Source organism: Schistocerca piceifrons, chromosome 2 (assembly GCF_021461385.2).
Source record: "Schistocerca piceifrons isolate TAMUIC-IGC-003096 chromosome 2, iqSchPice1.1, whole genome shotgun sequence".
Lineage (NCBI taxonomy): Eukaryota > Metazoa > Arthropoda > Insecta > Orthoptera > Acrididae > Schistocerca > Schistocerca piceifrons.
Window position 1 is genome coordinate 768,355,042 of NC_060139.1, and position 13,284 is coordinate 768,368,325.

The window sequence follows — 13,284 nt, forward strand, 5'->3', positions numbered from 1 at the left end:
TCAATGTCCTTTGAGAAGCGTTGAAACACCCGTGAGTGTCAAAGGTTTAGAACGTCAACCTGCTGCTCATCGCAATACGCAGTGTCTTTTTCGACCAAGAATGGTTCAAATGCCTCTGAGCACTATGAGACTTAACTTCTGAGGTCATCAGTCTCCTAGAACTTAGAACTAATTAAACCTAACTAACCTAAGGACATCACACACATCCATGCCCGAGGCAGGATTCGAAACTGCGACAGCAGCGGCCGCTCAGCTCCAGACTGCAGCGCCTAGAACCGCACGGCCAGTCCGGTCGGCCGACAAAGAATGTTTGGAAATCAACGCACATGTGAAGAGATGGTTTCATTGACTCCCTTTATGCCACCTGAGGCTCCTCATGTCGATTCTGAGAGGCGATGTGTCTCGAACAACGCGTGATTTCAACCGTAGGCGTCGCGGTTCTAACATTCATCGCGGAGACCTCAAAAGAAAGGGTTTAAATCTCGGTAAGAGAGGGTGCGACGACCTTCCCATCGTGTGACACGTCCACGGTGCCGCTGGACACAACTGTGGTGAAATTTATTGCAATGAAACATCATTAACCCACCTTACTACTCAAATGAACTTTTGAGCTCTGGCCTTTTTTTTTTTTGGCATATGTGGACAGTTTTCTGTTTGAATAGTCACCGAGCCCGACGGTGACGTCACAGGGCGCCGAGCTTTTGCACCTTTACAGAGGCCGTAGGAACCTTTAAGGGAAATTACAAACTTAAACGTCGCATATAAACGTAGGCTTCCGCGGCCATTGTCACATTCAATAAAATTTTTCTGGGTTTGTGACCGTATTGTGAATATGTGTAAAATTACCGACGTTTCAGTCCCTGTTGCAAGCGACTTCTTCAGGATGTTTTTCTTCTTTACATTGATGGTTCAAATGGCTCTGAGCACTATGGGACTCAACTGCTGAGGTCATTAGTCCCCTTGAACTTAGAACTAGTTAAACCTAACTAACCTAAGGACATCACAAACATCCATGCCCGAGGCAGGATTCGAACCTGCGACCGTAGCGGTCTTGCGGTTCCAGACTGCAGCGCCTTTAACCGCACGGCCACTTCGGCCGGCCTTTACATTGAGAATGCAGTCACAAAACCAAGAAAATTTTATTGAATGTTAAACTTCGCAATCAGAAACAGTTACGGGGTTTCGAAATAGTGTTCCTCTAATGTTTTGCGCAGTGTAGATGTGGACACAGCCGATAAGTTAACATGTCAGGTACCTTTTTATTAAGCGGGACAAGATGTCATACTGAAACCAGTGTTGGCTCGTAGCTACACAGACGTAATTTTCTCGCAAACGGTCTGCTGGTGGACTCATGTTTACTGCAACTTTTTGCTTCTGTTATTGCATACCTTAAATCGTGTCAGTTTTCGCTCCGCAGTGCTTAGAAAATAAGCTTCTTTGAAACAAAATAAATCGTGAACGTTGCAGAACATTTGGAGAGGAAAGTAAGCGCTTGAGCGCTTCAGCTCATGGGCGCTAGATGGAAACGACAAACGTAAATGAGGAGTGTGTGTTAAAACTCGTTAGGGTACCGTAGAATGTCGTCATTACCGTTTCTCTTTCTAACGTTCGGCCTCGTTGCTCGAGGTTGGTCCCGGTAATACTACCCTATTCCTGCAATGACGCAAAATATACTGGAACAACAGTGCAGATAGCCTAAGAAATTTTAAGATGCATGCGAAGTACTACGTGGTTGCGCATTCCGGAAACTTTTCGATTGTTATTTCCCCAAGTGCAAAATTATTCATAGAACTTTGCTTTCATGCATGTCCTACGCTTTATTAAGTAAACCATTCTTGGATGATAGTATGACAGAGGAGAGAAGCAGTATCTTGTTCACTGTCGTCGAAAGAATCAGTCATTTTATCGACGTATTTATATTTACGTGTTTATGAAAATCGTTATTGTACAGCGTATCCCTCCTTCACATTGTGAACTGTGGCGCCTCTGTGGCTTTAGCAGATCACTAGCAACAACCAGGGATAGACGAGAAATACAGTAATAATGTGATGTATGAGAAAGAAATTTTTGAGAGTGTACATCTGGGATGCAGAATTGTATGCAAGTGTATCATGGACTGTAGGGGAATTGGAGAGGAATTGAATATAACCGTTTGAGATTTGGTGCTACGGAAGAATGCTGAAAATTAAGTGGACTGATAAGAAATGAGGCTCTCCACTGAACTGGCGAGGAGAGAATGTGTTAAGGCATGAAGGAATAAGCTCTATGGTGCTAGTGGGAGATATAGAGACTAAAAACAATAGACGGAGTCAAAGATTGGAACATGTCCAACAAGTAATAGTGTGTAATTGCTGCTCTGAGATGAAGAGGGAATTTGTGGCAGACTGCATCAGAGCAGTTAGATGACTGGTGACACCACCTGCCCCAAATAAAGTAAGAAAAACGATATTTGATTATTGCTGTTCCACAGAGATCACATGGAATTCGTACATTCATATTGGGTACAGAAGTTTACACTTTTGTGCGTCACGTGTGCGTAATGTACGTATTTTCAGTTTTAATATGTTATGTCTTTAACACTATACATGTTCAGACTTGATTGCCGAAATCTTTGTACGCGTTCATCTAAACGGGCCCATAAGCTGCGTTTTCGGCTACAATTTTCTCAGCTAAATTGTTGTTCACCTGTAATATATTTCTCATAGAGTAACTGATGTAACGTTTTCTTGGCTTCAAGGGAATCTATTGGTATTGATAAGCAAGACAGATCAGTCCATCGTAATGTGAAGAAAGACATTATGAAGACGTCACTGTGCGACTGAAATACGATCACTAATTTCTGCTAACTGCTTAGGTGGCCTTGTTTAAACGTTTGGGACTGCTATATGACGCATGTGGACAAGAACCCAGGTGCTGGTACGCACTCGGCGACGTTATGAAAACAGAGTGGCTGCTTGATGAAGGAATACCTGCTCTGGTTTTGTAAGGAAACAATATTCTGCACTACTGAAGCGTGTGACTCTTTGCTCAGAGGGTGAGGCGGCGATTGCGGAGCAGGCCATTGATCTAAAGTACGATAGTGTCATCAAGGTTACTGTGTTTTTACAGGGAATAATATATTGCTTAATAAGCATGAAGAAACTGGCGAAATTGTTTGTAGCTCCTTTCGACGCCTGAAACATTTACGAAATAGGAAATACGCAGCTATTTAAATGTTCTACGGAAACTTGGTAGAGACACCTGAGTGTTTCGCACAAAAATTTCTTTTTGCTCTGCCACAGAATTTTTCCGCTGTTATTGATGCCTCACGCACATCTGAGTGCTGAGTGCCCCACAAATGATAACATTCGTTGCGGAACAAAATTGTATATAAACACCGCTAAGCCGGCCGTGGTGGCCGAGCGGTTCTACGCGCTACAGTCTACAACCGCGCGACCGCTACGGTCGCAGGTTCGAATCCTGCCTCGGGCATGGATGTGTGTGATGGCCTTAGGTTAGTTAGGTTTAAGTAGTCCTAAGTTCTGGGGGACTGATGACCTCAGAAGTTAAGTCCTGTAGTGCTCAGAGCCATTTTTTGAAACACTGCTAATATTATTGCTGAAACAGTTTACTGTCTAACATAAACAAATGCAAATGGAGATATTCTTGAAACATGTTTCCAAAACATTTAGTTAGTTTTATTAAACTACTAGGTCGAAACCTTACAGAAATCACGGTATGAATTTCTTCAAGAGTGAAGTATAAATGGTGGCTTTCAACTGAAAAAGACACGAAACGTGGTGATTTATTATTTTATTGCCATGTTTCGTACATGTATCTTCAAATGTATTGTGAGGCAGAAACTAATAAATTTATGTGAACCAATGAATCAGCTGTGTGTATGTATTTACTATTTATTTGATTACGACCGGTTTCGGTAGCCAACTCTACCATCACCAGGCCCCTATATACAGGAACTACAGCATTAGCATGAACTACAAGTATCTAAAAATTTGAAAAAGCTTAATGTCAACAGTAATGACTATGAATCAACGTTATGTTGCAAACTATTGTGTTGGGTACCCGCAGCTGTGGTAAAACAACTTGCAATAAAAACAACGCTTACAACTGTAGAATACCCTTTAGCGGGACACAACTGATTTCATAGCCTGTAGGTGTAAATCTAAAGATAACACAATAAAAACTTAACTGTCAATTCATATGAATCAGCGGACCCAGATCATGACATTATAATCATAAAACCTAATACTGAGAATTACTAAACATACTCACTTTACTGGTAGCCATTAAAGACATCAAAGTAGGACGGAAGGGGGACTCAAGCTTTGCTGGTGAAATAGCTTTATCCACCAATTGCAGATAATTATTAAAAAATTGGGGGCGAATAGCGTGTACCCTTCCATCATAAAAAATGGGGACAAACCTACAAATAAAACAAAATATAAGAGAATGAAATAGAAGTATCCTGGACAATAACCAATGCCAAACCAACATCTTGAACGCTTATCGTAGTGGCAGCCCCGCGACTGACTACGAAAACAATTGCACTGAGATCAAGAGCCAGATCCGCATGTTACCACGCAACAGTACTATTCTAAGTATAATCTTCTCGTTTTTTAAGCCGAGAAAATTTTAGAGATGCCACCGCGAAAGACTCCGAGGACAATACGAGTCCACTAGCACCTAGGCAATAGGCGACCAACTACGTATCTGTCTGTGGCCATCTACGTAACATGCGTAAAACATCTAACATAAATAGTACCAACATTTAATGACTTCTACATGTATCGTCAGAGGGCACATACTAAAAACAGCATAGGTAGATAAGTACGCAATCATGAGCAAATATCGCTAGCAATAAAAGGGCAACACAGAGTGCCAGTACGTCTGATTTAATTTCGCGATAGAAACGAAAATATCCTCATAGCGTACTGTGGTAAAAAAAAAACGGAATAACAGGAGCCTTTATGGAGTAGGAAATGCAACGTATATAAAGATAACGTCTAAGCTGTGTATAGCAAAGATATATGGTGAAAGCCTATTCATATAAGAAATTGGTAAAGTGTAGGTCCACGTGACAAACCCCGACTTCCCCCACACGCATCCAAATTAGAATGCCTTCCAGATTAAAGATTCAAACCCGCAACTTACGCCATAAAAGTAGGTCTCTGTGGTACGAAGACAATGAGACAATGTAACGACAATCATACACCGTCTCTGGCAACCAAGGCGACATAAGACGTCCATTCCTATAATTTAGATGGCTCACAGATGTATGGAAGAAGTACAACACTGAAGAGAAATGTTAACGAAACATACACTCATTGGCAAAACGTGTCATGCGAACAGTAACAGAGCGTAAAACTACTCAGTATTAAGCCATGGTACAGGACGTAACTGTACTAATTTTATCATTTTTAGCACTAAGTTTCAGCTCCTGTGGCCCATAATTCGACAGGTGTGGTTTATCCAGTAACGTCAATAGTCAAGTTCCAGTGCGACAGCTTTTGAACTGAAATTATCGACGTGCAACAGCAAACTCGAGTGTAAAACTGCCTGAAGATTGCTCTCTGGCTGTCAGCCGAAATATCGTGGCAGGTCGTCGATGTAATTCGGTTGCAAATCCCGGTAGCTCGTGGAAAAGTTATTTCCTTATCTCCAAATAGTCTAGGACCCTCTTTTGCGAGCATAATTTGGGACACACTGCGATGTAAAATCGCTGGCGTCTGACAGCTAGCAGGCTGGACTGCTATCATTACCAGTACAGCAAGGGGAACTCAACCAGTAATGTCGGCGACCACTGACCACCAGTTTCTTTCTTAACATATAATTTCATTTGCCTTATGATATGATGTGAAAGTAGTCGAAAGAGGAGCGTATAGGAGACAACAAATATCTATAATACACGAGAGTTTCAGAATTTTTACATGATTTCCTTTTTGGAGGCGTTAAACTTCGTTCTTGTTACAAATTGAGTAATAACAAAATTACAAAAAGATAAAATGCTGTCACCGAAGCCTATAAATATCAAATGCAATGAGATACACAACCTGGCATAGATCCGTTGGGAAGTAATATGTATTGGTAATCAACGAAAACAAGTTTCAGAGGGTTCAATAATTTTGCATATGACGTGCTACTTTGAAGCTGCTAGTCGGACATACAATTTCACCCGTTAAAAAAAAACTTAAGTTGCAATAAAGCCTCATTGAAATAACTGATTTTGTGACTTGCTTAGAGATATTGCAGAGATATACACTGAATTTTAGATTTTTACGTGATTTTTACTGATTTTATATCGCCGTGGTGAGTGGGGCGACGTAGTGACTATCTGCAGAAAGTACATATAGCGACAACGCGGCACGTATGATCCTTAAACGTCAGATGGCAACAAATTTAAATCACCGTACACGAATTATCGCAGAATAAAGGAAAAACTAGTATAGGCCAACCTTGGGAAAGGTCAGTTGGGGTTCCAGAGGCAGTGGGGAACACCCGAGGCAATGTTCACACTTATCTTAGAATTCAGGTCAAACAAATGTAAACCTACGTTTATAGCATTCGTAGAAATGGAGAAAGTTTCTGTCGACGTTTACTGGACTAAACTTATTGAAATTCGGAAGGTAGCAGTACTAAAATTTGGGAACAGAAAAGTTATGTGCAACTGTATAGAAACCGGACAGTGGCTATAACAGACAAAGAACGGGAAAGGAAAGGAATAGTTGATAAGGGAATGGGTTAGGGTTGTACACGGATCAAGCTATGAAGGAAATCAAGAAGAAACGTGAAAAGGAAATTAAAGTTCAGGGAGAAAAAAAAATAAACTTTGAGATATGTCGATAACTTTCTATTAGAGTCGGCGAAGGACTTGGAACAGCAGTTGAACAGAATGAATAGTGTCTTGAAAGCAGGCTATAACGCTAACAAAAATAAAACAAGGGTAATGGGAAATGGTCTAACAAAATCAGACAGTGCGGAAGGATTCAGATTAGGAAGTGAGACACTAAAAGTAGTAGATTAATCTTGCTACATGGACAGTAAAATAACTGATGATGGTCGAAGTAGAGAGGGTAAATGTGCAGACTGGCTATAGCATGAAAAGTACTTCTGCAGGAGTTGAATTTGTGATTATGGAACATAAAATTAAGTGTAAGAAATCATTTGTAAAGATATTTTTCTGAAGTGTAGCTCTGCACAGACGTGAAACATGAACAATAAACAGTTCATGCAAGAAGAGAATAGATATTTGAAATACGGTGCTACAAAAGGATGCTAGAGATTAGATGGGTAGACTGAACAAAGCATAGACGGACAGGAAATATCGTACGGCAGCAAGAAGTCGTCAGTATGTTGACGGAGGGAAGTATGTATGTATGTATGTGTGTGTGTGTGTGTGTGTGTGTGTGTGTGAATGAGATAGATAGATAGATAGATAGAGAGAGAGAGAGAGAGAGAAGGAGGGAGGGAGGGGTGTGACGGCTGAACTGAGGAGGGGGTGGAGTGGGAAAAATTGAAAGGGGGAGAGAGGGAGGGGTGTTGGGTGAGTGTTGGGTTTGGCTGGGGAGTATGCAATTTCAGAAGGACGTAATATGCAGTAACTGTGCAGAGATGAAGAGGCTTGTACAAGGCAGAGTAGAGTAGAGAGCTGCATCAAACCAGTCTTTGAACTAAACCCAACACTAAACAACAGCAATAACATGCAGGACTGGACAAAAATATGGAATAAACGCGGGAAGTGCATGCTTGGACATAAATGCAGATGTTAGCGAAGCCTGCAAATTGTGCTGTTGCATTTGACCATAAACAACACCTGTGTGGTGTCCTCAATCCTTTGCAAGCGTCCCCGTGGAGAGAACAGATGTGAGTGTAATATGGAGCTAAGTGAATGCAACGTGAGCGAATTGTTGGTGCTCGTATAACTGATCCTTCTGCTACCAAAATAGTAGAAGCGTTTGGGGTTTCAAAAAAACGCGGAGGGAGCTTTATGAGCAAGGTATTGCAGGGCGAGCTGGGCTTCCAAAACCATACAACAATGATGCAGATGCCCGTGTAACAGGAAACCGTGGTGCCGAAGGCATAAAACCTGGACTATGGAGCAATGGAAGAAAGTAATTTGGCCGGACAGGCCTTATTTCACACTGTTTGCAATTTCTGGCCAAGATTACGTCCTTACGTCCCAAGAGTGAAACATCCCAGTGATTCGATGATGATGTAGGCAAACGTATCGTGGTGTTCCATGGGCTGCCAAGGATTATGTGACCATTTTGGCTGACCAGTTCCATCTCTTGGTAGAATGTTTGCTCAACAGTGTCTCCTGTTCATGAAGCATTGTCGAGGACTTTTGCGAGCACTAGGATGAATCGTCGCGTCTCCCCTGGCCATCACTGTCACCAGATCTCAGTATTGTTGAGCGTTTGTAGTCTACTTTGGAGAGAGAAGTGCGTGATCACTATCGATCTGCATCATGTTTACCACTACATGCCACTATCGTACAGGCAGAATGGACCTGCTTTTATCCATTCCGAGACGTCTGGAAGATGTTTCGAACGCGAACGGTTTCTCCATACCGTACTGGGCATAGTAATGTGTATTTGTTGAAACAGTAGGAGATTTCATCCTTGTACATGAATTCCACAGTCGTTCAGAAGCAGAGGGTTTGATATGTGGCTTACCGATTTTGAGCAAGTTCTCCTTGAACGTTCTTTGTTGAAGATAAAGAGACGCGTTTTTCGGCTTTTTGCTCCATTTTTTCAAAAGCTCAGTGGTGTCTAGTAAAACGACGAAGCACGTGTCTCTCTGTTTTCAAAATGCTTAGTAGTGCCAAGGAAATTGATATGGGCATGTTTCTTCAAATACAGAGATATATAAACAGGCTGGATAAGTGTCTGGCGCAGTTCTTATATCAGTTACTGCTGCTACAATGGCAGGTTGTCAAGATTTAAGTGAGTTTCTACGTGGGATTACAATCGGCACACGAGCCATGGTACACAGCATCTCCGAGGTAGCGATGAAGTGCGGATTTTTCCGTACGACCATTTCACGAGTGTACCGTGAATATCAGGAATCCGGTAAAACAACAAATCTCCGACATCGCTGCGGCCGGAAAAAGATCCTGCAAGAAAGGGACCAACGTGACAGAAGTGCAACCCTTCCGCAAATTCCTGCAGATTTCAGTGCTGGGCCATCAACAAGTGTCAGCGTGCGAACCATTCAACGAAGCATCATCGATATGGGCTTCTGGAGCCGATGGTCCATTCGTGTACCCTTCATGACTGCACGACAAAAAGCTTTACGCCTCGTTTGGGCCCGTCAACACCGACATTGGACTATTGACTGGAAACATGTTGCCTGATCGGACGAGTCTCGTTTCAAATTGTATCTAGCGGATGGGCGTGTACGGGTGTGGAGAAAACTGCATGAATCAATAGACCCTGCATGTCAGCAGGGGACTGTTCAAGATGGTGGAGGCTCTGTAATGATGTGTGTCATGTGCAGTTGGAAGGACTCTTGATACGTGTAGATACGGCTTTGACAGACGACACTGCGTAAGCATCCTGTCCATTGTGCATTCCGACGACTTGGGCAATTTCAGCAGAACAATACCACACCGCACACGTCCAGAATTGCTACAGAGTGTCTCCAGGAACATTCTTCTGACTTTAAACACTTGCGATACCCTTCAAACTACCCAGACATGAACACCTGGGATGCCTTGCAACATGCTGTTCAGAAGAGATCTGCACCCGCTGGTACTCTTACGGAATTATGGACAGCCCTGCAGGATTCATGGTGTCAGTTCCCCACAGCACTACTTCAGACATTAGTCGAGTTCATGAGAAGTCTTGTTGCGGCACTTCTGCGTGCTCGCGGGGACCCTACACGACGTTAGGCAGGTGTTTACAGTTTCTTTGGCTCTTAATTGTAGAACGTCCTTGCAGATCTTGATCAAAATCGGTGACCCACATGTCAGACCCTCCCTTTGCCAGATGGACGAACTACAGAGATGAGAGCCAAATAATGTAATGCAGCGATGCAGCACACTGTCATGCTCAAAAATGTTTGAAATGGCACTAAGCACTACGGGACTTAACATCTGAGGTCATCAGTCCCCTAGACTTAGAACCACTTAATCCTAACTAACCTAAGGACATCACACACATCCGTGCCCGAGGCAGGATTGGAACCTACGACCGTAGCAGCAGCGCGGCTCCAAACACGCGCCTAGAACCGCTCGGCCACAGCGGCCGGCCTGTCATCCTCTAATCACGCACGCAGAAGAGACGTACGACCATGCGAGCGTGAAGAAGCTGGCACTTAAGGTTAGCTGGCAGCCAAGTCTCCCAGCTCAGAAGAAGAGGACGTGCTGTTGGCGGCGGTGGCAGGCGCTGGTGAATAAGTGAGGAGCGGCGCCAGCCGGCAAGCACCGGCCGCTAAGCACTAGGACGGCCGGCCGGCGCGGCAAGGCGTCGCGGCTTGGCGTGGCTTGGCGTGGCGCGTAGCGTGCGACTGCGGCTCAATAATTCACGCACAGCCCTCGGCAGACGCGAGGCGCGGAGACGCCGTCCAAAACGCGTGCACTTGCTCGCTGTCTTGGTCGACGCTAACAAGCCACATCCGTGTGTACGGTAGACTCGTAACGCCCATTTCAACTGTGCCAGTCATCTGTTTCGGTCCTGCAGCAATTAATAATTTCCTTCTCGTCATCACACCCAGCTGCAAAAAGCAAAGTGCATCGTACAGCATTGTGATCAAATTGTAGCTGGCGTTCTTCGATTGTGCCTCTTTTAACAGTCCAAATGGCGCGATTTTCCTCTTTTGAGTGTAAAAATGTTATAACGCAGTTAATTCATAAAGCACATAATGCACGTAGCGAGGCCACAGCGTCTGTCTAGACCAGTCCAGATCAGACAGATTTGAACTCCCAATAAAATTCCGAGTAAGTTGATACCAAACTGAGGCCTGTCGATTAGCTGATTAACACACAAGGTTCTCTAGCGTTATGGAATAGGCGCTAGATTGAGCCACCCAACATGAAGGCAGGAACGGTTACCTCTGTTAGGCTGGTTGTATACTGCGGAGGCGCACTGTAGTTCGTCGACCGAGTATTTAAGTACTCCAGAGGGCAGCCCTCCTCGGCCATTCTTTTACAGTTTCTGAAAGCGTCGACATCGCAAGGTTAGTCGTGCAGCAGTTATCACCGTTTTTTGGCAAGTGTCGTTTCCATTACCTTGGAAGCACGCGTGTTAGCCACCTGCCAGCTACTCGTGATGCTCTGTTGAGTGGTAAATTCGAGGGCGAACTTCTCCGAAGAGTGGAGGAATGTTGAGTGGTACTTAAGATAGGTAAATAAATTAGTGAAATCAATGTGAAGTGAAGTAGAAATTAGAAAATAAATGCAAAACTTTGTTTAGTTTAACACTGGCAAACAGTGGGCAGAGCAGCAGAGGCAATGACTGTGACGTCAGCATGTTCAGGAGAAGCCATCGCCCTCCCCACATAAGCGGAAGATGTCGATTCATCCGTCAGGGCATCGCCCGACCGGCTCACGTGTTTCTCAGTTGTCACATGTGATCAAAGGCCCTCGCCTACATTCCAAGAGCCAATGACCGACGTTAAGAAGATTCTTCGAGAAGCTTTTCAACGTGACGGAAGAGGTAATGACCGTGAAGTCGTTCACCTCCAGTGAGCTGAAGTGAATAAATACGCGAGACACAGTGGGCCCGACAGGAGTAGTTTACAGTTCAGTTCCAGTTTCAGTTCAGTTTCGGCGCTGAAGACCATCATGAAGGAAGAGACTACATCGTACACAGACGCACCAAGTCCGCCGCTGTAATGGAATAGCAAGCAGCAGCCTCGTCGCCAGAAGACCTAAGTTAGAAGGTATTTGAAGACTGATTTTTACGTACCTGGGTGACTCGTGGGGACGGGAAGGAGACGGCCTCACATCAACAGTCACCTGTGAGCTGATGATGAAGATCTGACAGCGCGAAGGATGGCAAGCTGGAGTCCGTTGTTCGAGTCCGGGACACTGGCCTTCCCCCGCCTCGCCGCTCCGCTGGCCGACGCACAACACTGTCACACGCCGCATAGAGAAGAGATACACTGTAACGCCACATCCAAGGTATCACCATCCGATTCACGACTTCGTTCTCAATAATTAAACGGGCCACAGCACGATGCGCGTCTCCAGTCAACTGGGCGAGACGGCGACACGAGATACACACCGCCAGGCGTAATCAGACGCCGCCGTTGCCGCAGCAGAAGGCTTCGCAACCGACACAGCTGCCGCTCTCCCAGCCAGAACAATCCAGTAAGGAAACCGTTGTACAAAACTTTCAATAAAAGTTATCTTATGTAAAAATGATGTTTCATTCTACCTCATACCCGAGCCAAGGAAGAACCCACCCAGCCCACATGTTGTTAAGAGAGAAAAAGTAACTTATTTAGTGTTTTTCACCCTGACATAATGCTTTAGAATCAAGTGCCCTTTGCAGTAATGCCCATCCTGACAATTGACTAGCATCAAAAGAGGTTACCCAGTTACAGTTCATAACCACGAAGCACGCCGCAAGTTCGGTGGTTTTGGCTGTGCTGTCGCTTCGTCTGGAACCGCGCGACCGTTACGGTCGCAGGTTCGAATCCTGCCTCGGGCATGGATGTGTGTGTTGTCCTTAGGTTAGTTAGGTTTAAGTAGTTCTAAGTTCTAGGGGACTAATGACCTCAGATGTTAAGTCCCATAGTGCTCAGAGCTATTTGAACCATTTGTCGCTTCGTTTGCACCGCGAGATGCTGTCACTGAAAATCGACATGTAGCGTGATAAACTCTATTGCCCGACCCCTGTTACTGTTCTGGCACTCTTGACCTCTGGCTAGTTTCTTTCGTTTTAGTTCTTCATGTTAATTCATTTTGCGCTGTCTCTAGAGACTGGTGTTTGTTCTGAAAACGTTATTACTTCCATGAACTTTTCTTCTTTTGACTTGCCCTGCAGCAATTCCATTGGCCACCCGACGGCTGCGTTACTGTGAGTGACAGTTAAGTAATCTCGTGATAGGGACAACTTTCATTTGTGTATCCATTTCTAAATAGTTGCATTGCCAGACTATACTGATTTTCATTGGTCTGTAGTTTCCCCTCATCTCCCTTTTTGTTAATCAGTTCTTCAGTAGACGACAAAACACCTGCTGTAAGAAACTAAGTCCGATGTATGGGATAGAAAATCAATAGGTGAGTGATGTGTTAGGGGACAATGACAGTTGTTGCATCTCTGAAGGTCATTTATCCCT

General features: G+C 44.2%; 1 protein-coding gene across 1 annotated transcript in view; it reads right to left on the reverse strand.

Moving 5' to 3' along the window:
• Positions 1-13,284, reverse strand: part of LOC124775839 (ubiquitin-conjugating enzyme E2Q-like protein 1) — a 641,480-nt gene that overhangs the window by 150,286 nt on the left and 477,910 nt on the right. The window lies entirely within an intron of this gene.